General features: G+C 33.7%; 1 long non-coding RNA gene across 1 annotated transcript in view; it reads left to right on the top strand.

The window, feature by feature from the left end:
- The first annotated feature begins 1,690 nt into the window (after positions 1 to 1,690).
- The window catches only part of LOC145665699 (uncharacterized), a 531,121-nt gene continuing 510,631 nt past the window's right edge, over positions 1,691 to 22,180 (top strand). Inside the window, exon 1 of the long non-coding RNA XR_014127603.1 lies at positions 1,691 to 2,074. This is a non-coding gene — a long non-coding RNA (uncharacterized LOC145665699). The remainder of the gene's footprint in view (positions 2,075 to 22,180) is intronic.

Here is a 22,180-nt window from a genome sequence, read left to right on the forward strand (position 1 = left end):
GAACAAACCAAATGTGGCTGACACTTCCCATAATATAGCTAAATTAATCTTATCACATAACTTCTCTCATAGAAATTGGACACTTAACAAACTAGGGAAAATTTGATAAGAAAAGGGAAATTTTTTTGCCAATCGAGGGAAATTTTTTAAAGGAAACTACGAACACTGTTTGTAAGTACAATAGAAGGCATATTTTATGAAAACAGAAAGCACGCATTGAAATACAAGCACCAAAAGTCAAGCACGCACCAACTGGCCCGAAAGCTTTCTTGCTACTTGTGTACTACTACTACTACTACTACTACTACTACTACTACTACTACTACTACTACTACTACTACTAATAATAATAATAATAATAATAATAATAATAATAATAATAATAATAATAATAATGGCACTTCTTTTATTTTCGGTAGATCCATACAAAGAAATGTAATCACGTTTTGATTAGGCAATATCACTACTTTCCTTTTGTAATTTTCAAATACAAATGATATACATAAAAATGAAAGAAAAAAGCAAAATCGTTAATTTTAAACAAAAGTGTTCCACATTAAACTTTTTAAGGATTCAAACTGAAAAGCTGAATATTATGATCATTAAAAAAAAACTTTTTTTTAAAAAAATCTCCTGGCCGAGATTTTATAGACTACCTCTGTCATAACATAATGACAATTCATATAGTAACAGTTAAAATACCTTTTTATTTTTTTTTATTTTATTTTATTTTTTTTTTTTGCCTTTTCCTTGTAATAACAGAACTTACCAAGGAGAGCCTGAGAATAATACACCTTTTTCTGTTGTTTTTTTTAGTGTATAACGAAAGAAAAAAAAGCACACTAAAATGATAACGTTTTTTTTAAATGGATAAAAAGCAAAACACAATCGTTACTAGTCTTAATTGCTATTTCATTAAAATGGTAGATATTTATTCTTCTTCTTTGTGAAAAAGAAAGACAAAACTGAGATTATTTAATGTGATATGTTTTAGCCTTAGGAGCGATTACTGATTTTATGGTCATAGAGGTGAATTCTCAATGACCAAGAATAATGGAGTCACTTAAAAAAAAAAAAAAAACTTAAGGGCGTACCTTTAATGAAGTCCCTTTATTTTTTCCCCCCTTATTATTGTATTTACGAAAATCATTTGGTTAAAAACCTTAAAAAAAACCAGGGAACTATAAAATGAAACTGTGAATGAAACACAAAAACAAGAACAAAAAAACACAAATAAACTCCAGATTCTCTTTCTTCTGTCTAGTCAAAAGGAAAACCGCTAGTACGACTTAAAAAGGGTGAAAAAAAATCGTATAAGGGATGAACCGACGACGACAAAATCGAAGACTGCCAAATTGCACTTTCACACATTCGTAAGAGGAATTATCTTCACAAATGTGATTCTGTTTGTAAAACGAGCTGTGTTTACGATCTACTAAAAGCAGGGCCAACAATTACTGGCCAGTGGAGATGAAAACAGAGAGAGAGAGAGATAGAGAACTTGAAGATCGAAGAGAGAGAGAAAGAAAGACGAAAAAAGAGAGAGTCAGAGTATTCGCTAGCACCCTCCAAATTTTTTTCCTCCCTCTTTAAGTGACTAGGGTCGAGAGTAGTTGGTAGTGTACTATGCGTTGCACACGGTGTGTGTGTGCGCTGTGTGTAGTGGCCGGTCGGTTTAAGGGAAACAGAACAGAATCAAGTGCGCGCGACTGGAGAAGTGCATTTTGCTGGGGACGAGACTAGTACAAACCTCCCAGCTTCTCGTCTGCTGGCTGCCTCCGTATGAAGCGATAGTAGTGGTCCTAGTGCGTCCGCCATTACAGTCGCGCGCTCATCGAGCTCCTCTGTGTTTAGTGATTGTTATGGTGTTGTTAGTGAGTGTTTAGTTACACTTGTGACTGTACCGATACTTTAAACATAAATTGTAATACTGTGAATAAATGTGGTGATTTTTCCTCGCGTTCTATATCGATAACAGGAACCACAAAAAAATTTTTTGTTCCTTTTTTTTCTGTTTATCTTTTAGGGATAACCTCGACCCTTGTGCTGTCAAAACGTGAAAGAAAGAAAAAAGGTAAGTCAATGTAATGATTCCTCAAAACATCCCTTCCACAATGGACCACTATAGAAATTTAAAAAAAAAATATCAATTTCTGCTTGTCAATTTGATAGCACCCTCTCATATCTTACAAAATCATCCCCCTTAAAATGAATGAAGTAAAATGGTACGCCGGTCTGTTGAAATCAGCCGGTGTGTAAAAGCGTGTTCAACTGTCACCTGTCGTCGAGCTGTCAGTGAGTTTACGTCGAAATGTCATTCTTGTTAACCCTTTGCTATGATGATATTCATTTACTCAGATTACTAAAAACAGCGCGACTTTTTGAAGTTCTTTTTAATATTTTCTAACAGAAAAGAACGTTAGAAAGGCGAAATAATATTTTTCTTTCCTGCGAGACATGCATTTAATTAGTATTTTCAATGAAAATTACTTTTATCAGTATTATTTAAAATATAAATCAGAACTTGTTACTGGAATCATGTTTTAACTTGCTCGTTTGTGCTATTAAAGCTGTTGGTTCCTGAGTTCGATTCCCTGTTTTTTTTAAATACATTGAAACCTATTAATATTATGAGTTCTTCCTTAAGGACTATTAAATCAATGAATTAATTGCGTACAGTAAATAATAAGAATAAAATAAGGAAGAATTTATACTTTCTGACAATTATCGTTCACTCCAGCACTTTTGTCTCAAGCTCAATATGCAATATTGTTTTTCTCACCCCTTTTAATGTCCATAATTTTTCAATCATTTCTTAAAGCTAAATACGGCTGATTATCTTGTAATAAGAAATCAGATAGATAAAGACAGTGGCGGATCTAGTAGGTAAAAACTGGGGGGACCCTGCCAGGATCCTGACTATGATAGGTATATCATGAGTTAACTATAAACTTTCAAAAACATATAAATAACAACTTCGATTATTTTTGTCACTCAAAGAACTGGGGGGCCTAGGCCCCCCAGCTCCAGGTTAGATCCGCCACTGGATAAAGATAATTTTTAAAAATACAGATAGTAATGCTTATATATATTTACAACAAAAACATTAGAATTATCATCAGCGGAAAATATTTGTTATTACTTACAAAGTATTTATTCAGATACATTATTGTTCTTATCTTCAAGGTACAAGACCCAAATCTTCTTGTGCTCTCCCCGATAGTCTAGTGGCTAGCATTTGCCCCTTTGGTACACGTGGTCCAAAGTTCGATTCCAGATGGAGAAGCATTAAACGCATTACGGAGGTTCGGATTCCTCATTAAACTGAAAGTTCATGTAGTATATAGCCTCGGTGCTCTAAAAGGGACACTAAACGTCAAGAAAAAAATCTGTTGACTTAGTTTCTTCAACAACTGCTATTCTTGTGGAAAAAAAGATGTTGCTTAACTGGGGTAATGATCCTTCCATGACCGCACCTTCTCCACATTTATATATATATATATATATATATATATATATATATATATATATATATATATATATATATACTGATATGTCTCTCGAAAGCAGGAACACTGCAAAATTTAGTTATTAGCTCTAACATCCAATACCGGGGAGGACAAACTTGATATTAAAACGTTCTTTTTGTGTGTAAATGATAGAAATTGTATACAATTAGACGTGTAACTTGGTTTAGATATTTTTCTCACTACTAAAATTTCGATGATGCTTTTTCCATATGACCTCCAACTGTAGAGGCACCCCTGCTATTCATGCATAAATAAATGTATGCGTAACTACTCCAAGATCAATCAATGATGGCGAAAAACAAGCTTATTTTCAAATTAATGCCAATAAAAATAATTAAAAATGTACTGTATTTCTCTTGATTGTAAAATTTTCAGTATTTTTTTACAACAGTTTATTGGCAGTTGTGGTGGCAAATATATTATTGTTATAGTACAATAAGTGTAACAGGAAATTACTGTTGGGGCTGTGTTAGCTCAGTGGTAGAGCATTCATCTTTGGCCTCACGAGATCCTTGGTTCGATCTCAGCTCCCGCCAAATGGTTTTGCAATGGCCAGACATAATGTGTACGGGTATTCTCTCGTTTCCTCTCACTTTTGTCATTCTGCCACTATCATTCATATCGTTATCGTATCTTTTAGTCTCGGTGCATAATCGTGGGACGTTAAAAGGAATAGTAAGTAATTGTTATTTTAACATCAACCGTACGTACCTACCATATTTGTAAAGCAAAAAACCAGAACACCCTATGAAAATTTACAATGTATTCATAGTTGTGCATTTGATCAGAATTAATTAAATAATAAGCCAAGAGAGTGACGAAAAACAGATTATTTCTCGTATGCTTTCAAGGAGAACCGTGACATTTAGTCCCAAACAATTCGTAGGGAGACATGATACAGATCCTGAACTATAACGGGTAAACCGGGACGTTTGGGGCCAGTCATTCTTTCAGAAAAGATGTTCCTTGGGGGTACTCTTAGTATTCTGGGGGGAACTGCTGGTACTATTCTATTTATTATTATATTATAGACGTATTATTTTGGTCTCCTCCGGCGGGCACTCTCAGAGCTCCAGGGCGGGGGGGGGGGCAGTGCCCCCCAAAAAACATGTCTGGAAGAAACACTGTTTGGGGCCCCTAACCGTACTACTTGTAACATAGGTATGTTGCTAAAGATTTTGTTTTCTTTTACAAACATGATACATCAGAAAATATCCTCGTCTTTGAAGAAGCACGTATATTGTATTATTAAGTTTCCGAAGTTATTCAAGTTAGAAACTATAATGAAATTTGAATTTACGTTTTTATCTTCCTATGATATAACCTTGATTTTAATACCTTAATTGATTTAAACGCTATTGATTAATGATACAGCTATTACAGTTATTAATGTGTTCTTGATATTATGGGCTTAACAAAATTCTGCTTGTGTACACTTTTCCAAACCAAATATTCATGATGGTGTAGGTATTTCACCCCATTACCTTTATTTGAGGCTACTGTTGCATATTACATTTAGCAGAATTTCAGATATTTAAACAATATCCAAGACAAGTTAGTTATATTTAGTTGGAGTTTAAAATTAAGAGAGAATATGTACCTTATACTATAAAATTTCCAGCTAACACGATAGAGGTGCTTACCTCAGGTGCTTGGGATTCTGAGATATGTGAGTTTGTGGTAGGTATCGTGTCTGTGGGTTTTCAGGAAGTTCACCTGTTTCTTTCCACATTCTCATTCTACCAAATTCTTTCACGATTATTTATTTTCATTAGCCTCTTAAATCCTACAATCTTCAAAAGAATAACTTCGGAACATAAAGCCAAAATATATTATTTTATTTTTCACAATGAGTTGCTGGTAAAATACCAGCATTAAATTGTGTTAAATTATGTAATGAATAAACAATCATTGTTTAACTTAAATTTACCTTTTTCTGCTTGTTACGAATCTGTGCAAGGGCGTCCATCAAGGGGGGTAAGGTGGGGCGCTTGCCTCCCCTAGAGGAAATTGTACTTCAGAATATCGAAAACCCAATAGAATTTTTACATTACTTACAGCAAAGTTTGAAACTATATTTGAAACTTCGCTTATACTTGCCGCCCCCTTGGAAACCACATGGGCGACCTTGAATCTGTGTGATGTGCTCACACGTAATAGAACAATAACATGTTTCGCGGTGGTTCAATGTATTTTTACAGAAGAAATCGCAGCATTTATAAAGTAAGGAAATTGTATTGTATAATATAGGTCTGGATGCTTCCGACTTTTGTTTTGTGTATTTGTCTTTTAACGGTAAATTTATTTTAGGTATCTCAATATTGGAACTTTCTGTGAAATCTCATTTTACTTCCTGACATTTTTGTGAAGATTCATCACCATAAAATATTGGGAAACGACTTTTAGACGCAGTTAGAACACTTTACATATTACCAACTCTCTTTCAACACCTCTGAATTACACATATTCACCCCATTTTAGATACTGTTTTTTTTTTTTTTTTCAAGCATATCCCAAACGTGTTTGCAGAATGTGACATAACTTTGTTTTCGAAACGCATTTGTCGAGAAGAAATGTTTTAAATATGTCACACTAGACACTGTTTTTAAGAATTAACGCATTTTGGACACGTGAAACACACTTTTTAAACACTATTTGATCAATGTTCTCAAAAACTGTTCCAAAAGTGTTTATACTAATGATGTTTTATTTTCTACAATGAACTTCCATCCAAGAATTGTAATACTTGTGCGGAAAGAACATGCAAATTCCACCTGTAAAGACATGATTTTCCAAATTATGCAACTCAAATATATGTAAATGTATTTATTTTTGCCTGTATTTCTGGTCTAATCCTTCGCGTACGAACCCTTTGTGCACTGTTGTCTAAGTTGAAGTTTCATTTGAGAGAGCATCAAATGCACTAATGGCTCACTGTTGATCTTGTCCTATATGGCCTGGTTGCTGACAGATGGCATGAACACTAAACAATCAATTAGCATTAATGTTCACATCACAGATGACTCTGTGGCCTGGTTCTATCAATTTCAAATTATTACCTTTTTATGTATAAAAAGTGCGTTATGAAATGCTCTATTTTACCATTAAAATATATTTTGAAAGCTTCCGGCTGACAAGTTTTAGACATTAAAAAATTTATCAAACTTAAATTGCAGTGGACTTTGAGCTGGAGTGCCCACAGAGAGAGATAAGGGTTGCTCACATGAGAATATTTGAGGACATAACTTATTCATTGAAAATCGTACAATCAAACTGGAAAATGGTAAATTTGGAAGGACAAAGGTGTGTGTGTATATATAAGGGCAGAACAATTAATTAGGGAAACAAAAGGATAAATTTGTTGAAAAAAAAATGGTAAATTAGATGAGTTGAGCCCAACCTCTTGAGCGGATGGGTACCCCCGTAGGAAAGCCATGCATTAATACGAGCCTACTAGAACACCTTTAGAAAACAACTTGGAATAGCTAGCTGGGTGTGGTATTCAGTTATGGCAAACAAAAGAGATCTTTAGTGCCGACCGACCGGACCGCGAGATCTTTAACCGCTTCTTAATACAACGTTATTTAATACTGCTAATTCAATCAAAATTCTTTTGAACGCGAATTCTATCGAAGAATTTGAAGTTTATGTAAACCATGAATTATGTCTATTGTGCTACATGATTGCGAAAAAGGTTGTTTATTTGGGTGGGAGAACGCACGCTGAAAGTATCTGAAAATAAAATCCTGAGGCGAATGTCCGGACCCAAAAAGATCGGGAATGGGGAATGGCGGAAAATTGATAACGAGAAAACTGCATAATTTATAGTGCTTAAGTAACATTGCTGGGGTCATTAAGTCTAGGAGACTAAGGTTGGCAGGTAATGTAACCAGGATGGAAGAAAGTGGAAACCTAATCAGAAAAAGTCCATTAGGGAGACCTAGGTGCAGATGGGAGGACAATATTAAGATGAACCTCGCAGAAATAAGAATGCAAAGTACAAACTGGATCCAGTTGGAACAGGAGTCAGTGTAGCGTGCTTTTGTGAATGTGACATTGAACTTTCGGGTTCCATAGGCCACAAAGTTAGTTACCGGTAGTGGTTAATCATAATATTTTCTCAGGGAAAGAGGCTCTTCTATAGCTTCCATGTACGTTACGCCCTTAATTAATAGCTACATTGCAAAAAATAAAGAAACTACGTTTAGACGCAGTAGGACACATTAAATGTCGACTAAAAGCAAGGAATTCGTGTTATTATTCAGTTCAAAATCTCTTGTCGTCGCGAATCCTGTCAAGAATTTGAAGCTTAAAACATTTAAAATTATAATCATGCCTGTTCTGTATAGTTGCGAAACATGATCCCTTATTCTGAGGGAAGTACATAAACTGAAAGTTTTGAGAACAAGATCCTGAGACGAATATTCGGAACCAAGAGGAACGGGAATGGGGAATGGCGAAAACTTCATAACGAGGAACTATATAATTTATACGGTTTACCAAACATTGTTAGGGTCATCAATTCTAGGAGGCTTAGGTGGGCAGGTCATGTAGCAAGGATGGTAGAAAGTAGAAAAGTATTGACTGGGAGGACAATATTAAGATGGATCTCGCAGAAATAGGAATACAAAGTAGAAACTGGATCCAATTGGCTAAGGATACAAGTTAGTGTAGAGCTTTTGTGAACGCTACATTGAACCTCCAGGTTCCATAGGTCATAGAGTTAGGTAGTTACTTAGGACGTTTTCCACATTACCGACACTTTTTGAATACCTCAAAACTACACATATTCACCCCCTTTTAGATACCGTGTTTTCCAAGTATATCCCAGAAGTATTTGCAAAACGTGTCATCCCGTTTCAAACTGTTTGTCGAGAAGAACTGTTTTAAATAAGTCATACTAGATACCTTTAAAAAAAAAAGAGAGAGAGAGAGAGAGAGAGAGAATTAACGCTTTTGGACACGCGAAGCTCACTTTATAAACACTATTTCATCAATTTTACCCTCAACATCTGTACTAAAAGTGTTTAAATTGTGTTTTATTTTTTTTACAGTGTATTTGTAGTGTTGAAAGTACGAATATATAGTGAGAGTAAGAATGATTCAGATTTAGAGCAGAACATTTTAGAACCGAGTGTGAATCGTAAAGTAATTTCTGAATACTTACATATATATTTTCCCTACGTTTTGTATTCAGAATCAATAAATCTAATGTCAACAACATACTATACTCTATATTAATAATTCATACAAGATTCGTTTAATTTACTATGTTTTCCGTATAAACAGCTAATGCTTATAAAGGTAATACATACAGTATATTAAAAACCAATTAATTATGTTATAGTGACTGGTAGGAAACCCATGTTATTTGAACGTAATTGTCTTTTGAGTGGTAATTGTCGAACCACGTTCTGTTTAATGATTATTAACATTCCACTTCAATATTTTGATTTTCCCATCAAACTCGATATATTTGCTCTAGGGTTCTCTGAAATTACTTATTTCATACAGCGACGCTGCTAATTTATTAACGTATTGTGATATTGTTTTAAAATATATCACTTGTTACGGGGAAACCGCAAGTACATCGCTTGCTACGTCATAAAGGGTATTATTATTATTATTATTATTATTATTATTATTATTATTATTATTATTATTATTATTATTATTATTATTATTATTATTATTATTATTATTATTATTATACATTTAGGTTTCCGAATTGTATGTATTTCGTGTGCGTGGCCCAAGTTCGATTCATAGTAAGGCATGGAATTTTCGGTCCGATCCAGCATCGTGATTGTAGAGTTGAGTTAATAAACAGTAAACTTCATTCCAGATATCCAGAATAGCAGCAATACGAACTGATGCTCTGACTACACATCACCAAGGTTAAATCCGTCTGTCCAGTCATAGCACTTTCAAGGTTATAATTCCTGAAATTATAATAATTAATTATCTTATAATTATAATTACGTAATTCACCGAACTAGAGCAGGCTAGTTAATTTGCTTTCTGGCTTCACGATTAGACGGTTCGAATACAGTGAACCACCCATCCCGATTGAATTTCTTCCAGGACTTCCCCCTAGTGTTATTTATTTATTTATAGGGATGGGCACGAGTCGAGTCAAAGATAATTTTCTCGAGTTAAGTTCCGAGCCGAGTTACTGTTTTGAGGTCGAGTTTCGAGTCGATTCGAGTTTGGTAGACGGCTCGCTCGTTTTAACTCGTTTTGAAATCATGACCTGATTTATAACGATATGTGTATTTTTAAAACCTGATTTATACTTGTAACTTGTATTTCAACATCTTTGGGCAAAATGTGCTTTCAATTGATGCATAAGCTATTAAAGAAAAGGAAGAAGAAATATATAGAGAAAAAGGATAGTTCTATATAAAAATGTAATTGCTTAGCTGTTAATATATGTTACGATAGAGATTCGTTGTCATAGCAACAAAATATAAATAACATATAATTCCAGAACCATCTTGTAAAAAGCTACACACAAAAATCTTTAAGGTGTGTTTTTGTTGTAGTGATTATGTGCCATAATAAAAAGGGAAATATTAGAATGCAATGTGAAATGTTTTGTGGTGTTTAGTAGCCTTATTTATGTACAAAATGTTAACTGAGGACCTTTATATAAGCAACGTCTTATAAATTTTTGGTGATCCTCGCCGCAGGATCATCGTTATAAAATTTTGGAGGTTTGCCGCCAGGAACCTTAGGAGATCCAGATTTAGACAATCTCTTAAACAGTAAAATACAAGTGTGCAGATTGATTTTAAGGCTACAGAGTAATTTTGATAAAAGAAATATCAAGACGGAGTATACTTTATTACGAAGTGGCACAAAAATTTTCAGAAATAGCAAAATGAGTCTTCCTGATATTGGAAATACATCTGAATCAGATGGCAACAGGGGAATGAGCTTTTCTGACCTGGCCGATCTCATTAAACAACAAATGGAACAATCGAAGCAACAAATGGAACGAATCAACCAACTTGAGGGACAATTAAAGCAAGATTTTGGTAACCGAATGGATCAACATACGGAACAAATGAAACAACTCGACAGTAAAATCGATCAATAGATGGGACAATTAAAGCAAGATTTTACTGAACAAATGAACCAACAGATGGGACAATTAAAGAAGGATTTTAGTGATTGCATGAATCAACAAATGAAACAAATGAAACAACTTGATAATAAAATCGATCAGACGAACAAAGTGACATTAAAATGGATCGTATTATACGTAGATTCTCTGAGATGCAACATTCTATTGAAGTGGTAGAAACTGTTGTTAATGATACCTGAACTTTCCACAGAAACTATGGAGAATATAGATCCTGAATTTGCATCTACGAAGAAGTATGACATCATTGATTTAAATGTATGGATGAACTTTGCTGAGTGTTCACAAAAACATACTGAAGTATTGATTGAATCAGATTATCCCATTCTCTCTTCATCCCAATGTTTTTGATTGCCTTACTGATACTGTATGTAATAAAGATTTTAGTATGTATCAATATGTGAAAAGTTATGATAATCTTCGTCTAGTGAATGCTATTGACTGCTTGTATTCACGATACATTCAATATATTAATCCCGGAGATGAAGTAATGGTAATAGAACCGTTCAATGATATGCATACGACATTGGTCCATGTAGCAGGAAGAAAGTTGATAACAGTATTCGTGAAATTCATAAAGAAAACGTTACCAATGTTTGTAGTGATTGGCTGATTAAATTGAACCTGTTATAATGTTCACTCCCCCGAAAAGACTAAAATGATAGTAGTGAACAATCCGATGGTGCTTTTACAGAACGTGATGCAGTGCGTTGACTTCAATCATCTAGGTATGACATTGTAAAGTTTTAATGTTATTAGGATAACGGTAGTGCCCTTGTAAGATTGTAATGTTATTAGGAAAACGCTAATGGGCCTTATAGGATTGTAATGTTATTGCGATAACGCTATTGGGCGTTATAAGATTGTAATGTTATTAAGATAACGGTAGTGGCCTTGCAAAATTATAATGTTATTAAGATAACGCTAGTGGGCCTTATAAGATTGTAATGTTAATATGCACGTCTGTTACTCTGCACGACAACTCTTGAACGAAAACGAATTTTTGATTTTTTTTTTTTTTTTTTTTTTGCAATACATAGAGCGATTGTCTTGGTCAAATTTGTTAATGACGTCAATCCGTTAATATCTTAAAGGAAAACAGATTAATTCATTGATTCATAAATGTTCAATTCGCGCAATGCTAATATGCAAATCTCAAAACATTTATGAGCTACGAGTTGCATAAATATCTAGGCGAAATTATTTATTCTGAATCTTTATAAGCAAAATCCCATTCATTCCAAAATGTATGTTTGGAGTTTGATTCTCTTTACTGTCCTTACAGTTAGCAGAGTTTATTTTTAACTTAATGATAACATGTTGAAAGATTGCTCAAATCCTCATTATAAAAAAGGGGAGCTTCTAATTTTGTGCGTCCCGCTAATTTCTAATAGTAAATAGTCACGCTAATAGATATCGGTACTTGAGCTTTCTACCTGCCTAACGCCAATAGATGTCGCCACCCTGCAGACAATTAGCCGATTTAAAATGTTTGTTACAATTGTAACTTAAGAACTATATTGTTTCAATTTAATTATTTCAGATTAAGACAAACCATATTTAGATTTTGTGACGATTAAATTGCAATTAATTTTTTTAAATTTTAATTTAGTTATTTCAAAGTAAGACAAAGACAGTGACCATATTTAGATTTTGTGACAATTAAATTGCAATTAAAAATGTTTTTATTTCAATTTAGTTATTTCAATTAACACATAGGCAGTGACCATATTTAAATTTTGTGACGATTAAATTGCATTTTAAAAACTGTATTGTTAAAATATAATTAGATCAAAAAACGACAAACGCCGTAACCATATTTAGTTTTGAGCATTTGTATTTATGTAGTACGCATGTTGGTTGGTGGATAATTAAAAAAAAAAAGGTAAATATACAGCAGGCCGAGAGCTTGGGCGCAGCAATTAGTAATTCTAATAATTTTTTTCAGTTGTTAATGTGATAAGGTAAGGTGTGAATAAATAAGGAGCAGATAAAAACTGCAGGTGTGATGCATTTCAGATGGGCTTTATAACTTACATGTAATCCACTGCAGGAAGAAAGGTTGAAATTTATGTATAACTATTTTAAGGAACCAAACACGAACACTAAGATAAAACTTCATTACCTATGTTTTCCCATTAAGCTCTTTTCCTGACATTAAAAGTTCCTTTTTAAAAAAGTTAAATCTTTGTTATCACCGTGAGTTAATTATAAGTATTTCACAATGGTATTATCTTTTTTTTTTTTTTTTTTTTTTTTGTAAGAAGAATTATGATTACTAAAATAATCTAAGAAGGTAAATGTTTGTAGCGTTCTTTAAATATACCTACATTAAACTCTCATATTTTATTTTATTTTATTTATTTATTTTTGCAAACATAACTATAACCAGCTACACTAACTAAAATCTACCTCCCAACCACGTATATAAGAGAAGGACCTTTATTTGAAGTTGACTGTGTTCTATCACTGCTGGAAAATTCAAATAATCACTTCTTTTAATAATTTTAATAACATATTCTTCATATATTTGCAACTGGAACATTTTGAAAGTAATAACTATTGAAAGTACGAAGGTTGGTTGTGAAATTTTACACTTTAATAGAAAACATTGCAATACATGTATGTGTTTTGGTAAAACACACACTAACGGATCTTCTGAACGTTCTTTACCACATAATCCATTACGGCACATGTGTCCCCCCCTTTTTTAATGTGTCCCTTTCAAGTCAATAATCTTGTCAACTAGTGTTGTAAATAGAAAAAAAACCGTTCGTTTTTTTTCAGAAATGTACGTTTTTTTTAGAAAAAAAAACATTGCCTCTCGTTTTTTTTCTAAATTTCGTTTTTTTTCAAATAGTCATTTGTAATGTATCTTACGTCATTTAAGTCTGAAGTATTTTTATGTAGGTGTAATTACCATAAAATGCAATATAAATTAAACACTAGAAACTGATGCGGTACAAATATTTTACAATTTATATGAGTAGTGTACCTACTAAGAATCCGGGTTTCTGTATTGTTTCACCAATATCAACGAAGAAATAAAAGTAGAAATGAACATTTGTTTGTTTGTTTGTTTGTTTTTTTTCGTGAAAGTAGGCCTTTAATAAGTACGAAAATAATATAACGAACAGTATAAAACGCAAATAACTTGTCTAAAGGTAAAAACTAAAACTAATTTGCCTACTAATATTTTTCTGAATATCATATATAAATAATTTGTCGACTTGATATATGATATGCATTGCTGGCTCTATCACATGTGAACACGTGCATTTCCACGGGGCTGCAATATCTGTCATAAGTATTTTATTTAAAATAAATATTTCTTGTTGGAGACAGACTTCATGATCATGGTAGCTAAATTTACTAAGCTGACCTTCTATTTGAATACTACATTCATAAATTCTGTTTAGGTCTCATTAGTTTAAGTCTCATGATCAGTGCTAAAGCAAATGGTAAAATAAATCCCAGAATAAACTGCTTGATTGTTGTCAAATACAGGAGCTCAATTCTCGAATGCCTGCCCCCTTTGGTTAGTTAGCAGAGCTTCTCTTGTCTTTGTCGCAAATAGGATCGTTATCATTGAAGGTGGAAACACTTTAAAAAAAATAACAGATGTAGAAGGAAAATCAAGAAATAAAGGTAAAAGAGCTAGTTGCACTATAATTGCAAACTGATATGTTGAGATTGAAACTTGATATTGAATTCTATAAAATGGATTACCATCTTTCAGATGTATTTGCTTTATCTTTCACTAACATAATAGATTAATATTTAAAGAAAAAAACAGACACAACAATATTGTATTTGTAGTAAGTATATAAGCCTTTCTGAGTGCGAGTGTAGTTTTCCTCCCTTTCGTTGTTCATGCTGGAGTAGTATACTTAAAATCGTGACTTTTAAGATTTGTTCTTTCTGGAGAAAGAGGGAGGCGGCAAATTACGTCATTGCGCGGGCGAAAAATTGCTTTGGGCCGGCCCGATGATATCTACACTCATGTCCAAAATGATTGTCGCATATCTATAACTGTCTTCTTGTAAGAATATAATTTGATAATGATTTTGCAGGGTACTTTTAATACTGATGCTGTGTGTATAATCTGAAAATGTATATTTATGGTAAATTTCAAAGGAAAAGAATTATAAATACGAAAATGAGAAAGAGTAAAAGAAAATGTTGTTAAATGGACAAGAAAGTTTCATTTTCGTTTTATTGTTCTTATTTACTGCTGTTTTGACATGAAATTTTCCACATACATGTCTTTGCCGATTATACACACACTAACATTATAAGAAATACCAGGCGGATTCGTTATCAAATTATATTCCTAGAACAACATATTTATAGACATGGAACAATAATTTTGGACATGAGTGTACATACAAGACATGAATATAGAATGACATAATTTGAAATAATGCAGGATGTTTCAAAATGAATATTAGGGTTTTAAAACTTTGTAGTATCTATTACAATTAACTTACAATTATAAGCATTATCAAATGAAAGAATGACTCAAACAGTTTTGAACACACGCATGCCATGCATTGTTTCCTCTGTCTGCCGTTAGTAAGAGCAAGTAGCAAAGATGGAGACTAGAGACCAGAAAGCTTTGTGTGTTTAAATTTTGCAAAGACTGAATGTAGTTACAGTGCAACCGCCTGTATGAATTGAATGTTTTGTGCCATATGGCGGAAAGTTTATGGGCCTTTCTCGCCTATTGACTCAATGTGTGCCATGTGACGAATGAAGCTCACATCGAACACTTGAAGCAAAAACTGTTTGAGGTGTTCTTTTATTTGATGTATTGTTTATAATTGTGCGTAAAATGTAATAAATACTACGAAGACTTAATTCCCCGATATTCATTTTGAAACACCCTGCATTTCTCAGCATCAGTATTGGAACTAAGATGTAAAAAGGAGAGATTATGATTGTTTACAACAACGATATTATTATTAGTCAAGACTATAATTATTACAACAACACAAGTTAGTAGTCAAAAAAATGTAATTAAATGTACACTCGTAACCCTTTCGGACCCACATGGCCAAAGTGGCACATACGCGTGTGTCACTTTTTTAATCCGCTCCTGTATGGTCACTAATTAAGATATCGGTATATATTTTTTTGCCAAATATGGTTGGTCCATAGTTTATCATTTTAGTTTCTTCTTCTTCTGTGTGTCGAATTTCCTTCTTAAATTTCACCCGTCAAAAATTCACGAATTTTCGAATTTCTTTATTACTTTTCCCCTGTAGCTTCATTCGTTGTAGAGAGACCTCCTTAAGACTTGTCAGGTAGATACGTCGGATGGATACCTAATTGTTGACATCAATTGGATGGGCTCGCGCGCAGTGTAGCCAACTACGGAAATTAAAATATCCTTAAATTTTTGAAAAAAATTCGAAATTTTTGTTATAAACCTACTTATACGTCCCAATGCAAGTCAACTTACGCCAGTCGAACATTTGTTCTTACTGAACAAACTCGGGTACATATCGTTACAGTGGAGTAATTAGGGACGCACAAAAAATTCGGATTTTGGTTCTAACTCTTGATTTTCCCTACTTTTCTGTTTATCGAAATATATTTTTGGTAATTAAAAGCATTGTTTCTTAAATATCGCCATGATACTTGTAGGATATATTAGTAATGTACCAGTGATTATTTTAAGATAGTTTTCGTCTGTCTGGTAGCAGTGTTGCCAGCTACGGAAAATTTTAATCCAAGATGTTAGGGGAAAATTACGTGTTTTGTCTGTTATATCCCTCTTGTTGACTACATAGGAACAAAAGTACCAGTATCTGAAAGTCTTGTCTTTGCCCTTCACAACGCACTATAGAAAGTTTCAATACGATAGTTAGAGGATGTACAGTTGAGGTTTACAGTAGACCTTGTTCTCTAAGTGGAAAGATAATTGATTTTTTTACGTAGACTGAAATATTTTTTAATGATCTGCTTACTTTATTAGATATCGTCACAATACTTGTAGGGTATATAATAGGGATACCAAAGCTTCTTTTAAGATAGTTTGTGTGTGTCTGTTAGCACTGTTGCCAGCTACAGAAAATTTTAATTTCCGATTTTAGGAGGAAATTTTGGAAAAATTCCCTTTTTGTCTCTATTATTTCCCTCTTGTTCGCTACATTCGAACAAACGTACCACTGTCTGAAAGCCTCGTCCTTAGCCGACACAGCGCACTATAAAAAGTTTCGGTAGAATAATTAGGGGAAGTACAGTTGTGGCTTATAATAAACCATGTTCTGTAAATGGTAAGAAAATTGTGCATTTCTGAGTTAGAATGAGATTTTTTTTTAAATTTCATGTTTACTTTGTTAGATATCGCAATGATATTTGTAAGATACATTCTTAGTGTACCAAGGTTTACTTTCAGATAGTTTACGTATGTTTTATGGCAATGTTTCCAGCCAAAACAGTTAATTCCCGGTTTTAAGTGAAAAATTCGGCAAATTTCCCTTTCCCCTCTATTATTTCCCTCTTGCTAACTACGTTGGAACAAATGTACCACTACCTGAAAGCCTTCTCTTTAGCCTACAGAACACACCATAAAAAGTTTCAAATAGGATAATTAGAGAAGCTGTAGCGTCGGCATATCTGTTGATTTTTGCTTTTGAGGCGTAAAAAGTGTCAAAATTTCATGTGTATGGAAACAGATTTTTTTCTTTCTCTCTTTGAATGGAAGCCAGCGACTTCAGGTTTTCACTGTACCTTGTCAACGCACCAAAGAATTCTTTTAGGTGACTTAGACCCATATGGCAACTGTGGTGCTAGATACAAAAAAAACTTGAATTTCGGTTAGGGATTTTTTGTAAATTTTCACTCCTACATTTCCCTCAGTAATTTCCCACCCGCTCGCAACACTGCAATGTAACGTACACCAAAAAATAGCCACATTCCTTTTCTAAAAAACAAGGTCTTAACCATATCAATAGGGTAAATGGTTTTTGAGGAATACGTCACTAACTGACAAAGTAGGAAAACGCCAAAAATGATCTGGGTCCGAAAGGAATAATCACACGATTTTGCTCGTATATGTACAAGGAAACAAACGATTTGTAAGTTATGAGGGCTTCGACTCAAGTTCTGTTGATTATTTCAATATTCTTCAACATACATCAATAAATAATAGCTGCCAGAAAAAAAACAGACATTTGAAAAAAAACATGAAAAAGAACGATGTTTTTTATTGAAAAAAAACTTCACAGAAAAAAAAACCGTTTTTTTACAACACTATTGTCAACGTTCTTCACCATTTTTCTAAGTTAACGAATAAAACAATGAAGAACGGCTCTAGCATAGTCGATGAGGGATCTACCTTGCTACCTGCATGGTCCGTGTTCCATCTCCACTGGGGGTAGGAATTTTTTACCATTCTATCAACGTTCCAATGTGGGTCTGCTGTTCACCCGGCTGTTTTAAAATGGGTACGTAATTCAACCTCCGGAACTAAAGGAGCTACTGCTGACTAGGCCTACATTATCTATATGTTTGCAAAAATCAGAAAGTTTTGATCTTGCCCCCTTCTCCTTTAACGTATATAGTATGAGCTTCGAAGATTTCACCCTGATTAGGTAGAAGTTAGGCGCAGGCTACATCAACTATCAAAATTTGATGTATTGGGATTTTTTTATACACACATATGAATATCGTGTATATTTGGTTAAATGTAAAATTTCATCCAAAGAGGTAAGTGATAATGAACTTATTACTAATAATATTATTATGAAGTCAATATTTTTTTCTAAATCGTTGCACAAATTTTGGTATATGGGAAGTTTCTTCTAATACATTGACTACGAACAACTAACAGGCTTGAAGGAATGTTGCCTTTTCTCCGTATTTCTTTCATGTGCCAAAAAATACAAACACACTTAAAATGAAACGTCACTGGCTCATTTCTTTGAAAATCGTGTCCTTCATGTTGCACATAAACTATACATCTGTGCACCGACAGAAAATGTGTTCTAGCTAAAAGTTTTACATATACTAGAAAGTATTAAGTTTTCTTGTTGAAAAAATGAGAGAGAAAAGTTTTTTTTTTTTTAAAAAAAAACGTTTTTCATTGATTTTCCGTAAAGGAAATATTTATTGCAACGTAAGTAACCAACGGGGTGATAATTTACTTTCTTATGCCTCAAACTAAGGTCTAAAAAATTTGTTCTCTCAAGTATCATATTTTTGTTACAAAGTACCGTATTTTTGTTCTGAAGTACTGCATTTTTATTCTAAAGTACCACATTTTTATTCCAAACTCCCGCATTTTTGTTCACAAGCACCGTTTTTTTGTTTGTTTGTTTGTTTTCAAGTACCATGTTTTTATTCTAAAGTACCATATTTTTGTTCTCAAGCACCGTATTTTGGTTCTTTTAAGTAACGTAGTTTTGTTCTAGAGTACTATATTTTTGTTCTAAATAGAAATCAGAGACTATTTTTCTAACGAAATTCTAAGAAGTCCAAAAGTCAGGTTCGATTATTCAGAACTCGGGAACCAAAGACATGCATATTTCACATAGATATTAAGCGTGCCAAGGTCTACCACTGTTAAGTTCAGCGAAGCGCGGATGGGGTTCATCAATCGCGTGAATGTATGTATTATTCTTTATGATTTTTTAAAGAAAAATCAAATCGAGGACAAAAGTTTGTTTCCAATATAGAATGTCATCATAATAAAATTAAACATTGCATCACAGAAATGCAAAAACATTAGTTTTTATTAACATCCTTTTGTTTATATACAGGGTGTTTCAAAACAACACTGACAACGTTTAGGAAGTGATTCGTGACACCAAGATAAGACAAAAAGTATAGACCAACCTGGGTGCACAAATACTTCCTTTTAGAGTGATACGCAGCCGAAAACACGAAAACACGAACTTTAAAGGTCCATAGCTCCAAAGTAGTCGGGTCAAGACTTTACTTAGGAACTAATATGTGCTCTATCCAAAAATATATGTTTCAGAATCCTAAGGTACTCACGTAACAATTTTTATAGAGGGAGTTTGGCTGCGGGTACATAATTCGGAGTACTCACCAACTACCTCTATAAAAATGGTACATAGTAGTTCCTAAGTGAAATCTTGAGCCGACTACGGTAGGTCCCATAGTTTTGGAGCTACGGACCTTTAAAATTCATTTTTCCCTGTTTTCGGCAGCCTATAACTCCGAAAGGAAGCATTTGTGCACCCAGGTTGGTCTATACTTTTTGTCTTACCTTGGTGTCAGGAATCACTTCCCAAACGTTGTCGGCGTTGTTTCGAAACACCCTGTATAATACGTTTCTTTAACTTACAATTGTTCAACCGTGTCCTGAAATCTTAGAAACTTAATTTAACTAATTTCCCGATGTCATACACAATGTTAAAATTTAGCACAGCGACACAAGTTGGGTGACAATACGTTTAAGTTCAATTCAATAAATAACCGGAAAAGTTTATAAAAACTACAAAACTTCGACAAAGTCTGTGCTTCTTTGTTATTTTTGTGGCGGTGTCCTAGAACTATTATCAGATAGGCCTCGCACTCCTGCCTCGCGAACGGGATGCTGGGAATCACTGAAACAAAGTGGCGGCACTCTTACAGATTTGCATCGACGTGGAGCAGCGGAGTATCATCAGAGTGCCAGGCCCATTTGATAATAGTTCTAGGACACCACCAAAAAATAAAGAAGCACAAACTTTGTCGAAGTTTTGTATTTTTATACCTTTCCTCGTTACTTACTGAATGGATCTTATATATGTTGGAGATTGCTGGATGGGCGCTCTCACACGCGCCACATTTTCCTGCGCTCTTATGGCCCGAATTCGGCTAGGAGTTTTTTTTTTTTTTCAACGCAGAACCTGTTGCTCTAAAGTTTGATACCAAAACTTGAATAGGTTTTTATCCGGAGCAGAATCATGTCGGCCAAGTCCGAACCGAATGCGAGATGCCCACTGAATAGTAATAACAGAACTACCATTACGAATATACTCCTCCACAACAAATGGACGATGCTCACTGCGCCACGCCATTGCGACTACTAAAACAGCAGGAGGTTGATTTGTGTTACTTTCAGTTTAAATAGAGAATTAAAAGAAGATGGTGCTTTTACTCTTAGAACGCTAAATCGATTCCAAAAAACCGCTTCTCGCTATATCTGAACATTTTTGCTCAATGAAGATCAGTATTGAATCCGGAAGTTGTAATGGATTTCTATCACTTCCGGTTTTAGTAGAGAGTTAACAATGGACATGAAATGTATTCTAGGGAAACTTAATCGATTGCAGAAACCGCTTCTCGCTATCTATTATCGTTTCTGCTCTACAACGATCAATGTTAAAGCTAGATTTTTTTAAAAACCATTTCTAATCTCCTAATTTTTGACCCTCTAAATCCTGGCCAAAATTGATGGTGATCTATCTAGTAGTGCTTCAGACTTTTGTGTCTCCCGAACAGACACACAGACAGACAGAGTAAATATATAAAGGAGTTTTTGGTCAACCAAATTCTGTAAAAGTCATACTAGTATAGCTTTTTACTAACGAAGGAAAATTTATCTCTGGCAGAGTAAAAATGTAAAGCAGTTTTTGGTCAACCGAACTCTGTAAAAGTTGAACTTGTATCGCTTTTTTTACTAACGAAGAAAAACTTACCTCAAATAATGTAAATATGTAAAGGAGTTTTGGGTCAACCAAACTCTGTAAAAGTTGAACTTGTATTGCTGATAGAGTAAAAATGTAAAGGAGTTTTTGGACAACCAAATTCTGTAAAAGTCATACTAGTATAGCTTTTCACTAACGAAGGAAAATTTATCTCTGGCAGAGTAAAAATGTAAAGCAGTTTTTGGTCAACCGAACTCTGTAAAAGTTGAACTTGTATCGCTTTTTTTACTAACAAAGAAAAACTTACCTCAAATAATGTAAATATGTAAAGGAGTTTTGGGTCAACCAAACTCTGTGAAAGTTGAGCTTATAGTCTATTGCTTTTTACTAACGAAGGAAAATTTACCTCAGACAGAGTAAAAATATAAAGGAGTTTTTGATCAACCGAACTCTGTAAAAGTTGAACTTGTATCGCTTTTTTTTTTTTACTAACGAAGAAAAACTTACCTCAAATAATGTAAATATGTAAAGGAGTTTTGGGTCAACCAAACTCTGTAAAAGTTGAGCTTATAGCCTATTGCTTTTTACTAACGAAGGAAAATTTACCTCAGACAGAATAAAAATGTAAAGGAGTTTTTGGACAACGAAATTCTGTGAAAGTTGAACTTGTATCGCTTTTTTTACTAACGAAGAAAAACTTACCTCAAATAATGTAAATATGTAAAGGAGTTTTGGGTCAACCAAACTCGGTAAAAGTTGAGCTTATAGCCTATTGCTTTTTACTAACGAAGGAAAATTTACCTCAGACAGAATAAAAATGTAAAGGAGTTTTTGGACAACGAAATTCTGTGAAAGTTAAACTTCTATTGCTTTTTACTAACGAAGGAAAATTTACC

Source organism: Thermobia domestica, chromosome 12, assembly GCF_964235325.1.
Source record: "Thermobia domestica chromosome 12, izTheDome1.hap1.1, whole genome shotgun sequence".
In the NCBI taxonomy this organism is placed as follows: domain Eukaryota; kingdom Metazoa; phylum Arthropoda; class Insecta; order Zygentoma; family Lepismatidae; genus Thermobia; species Thermobia domestica.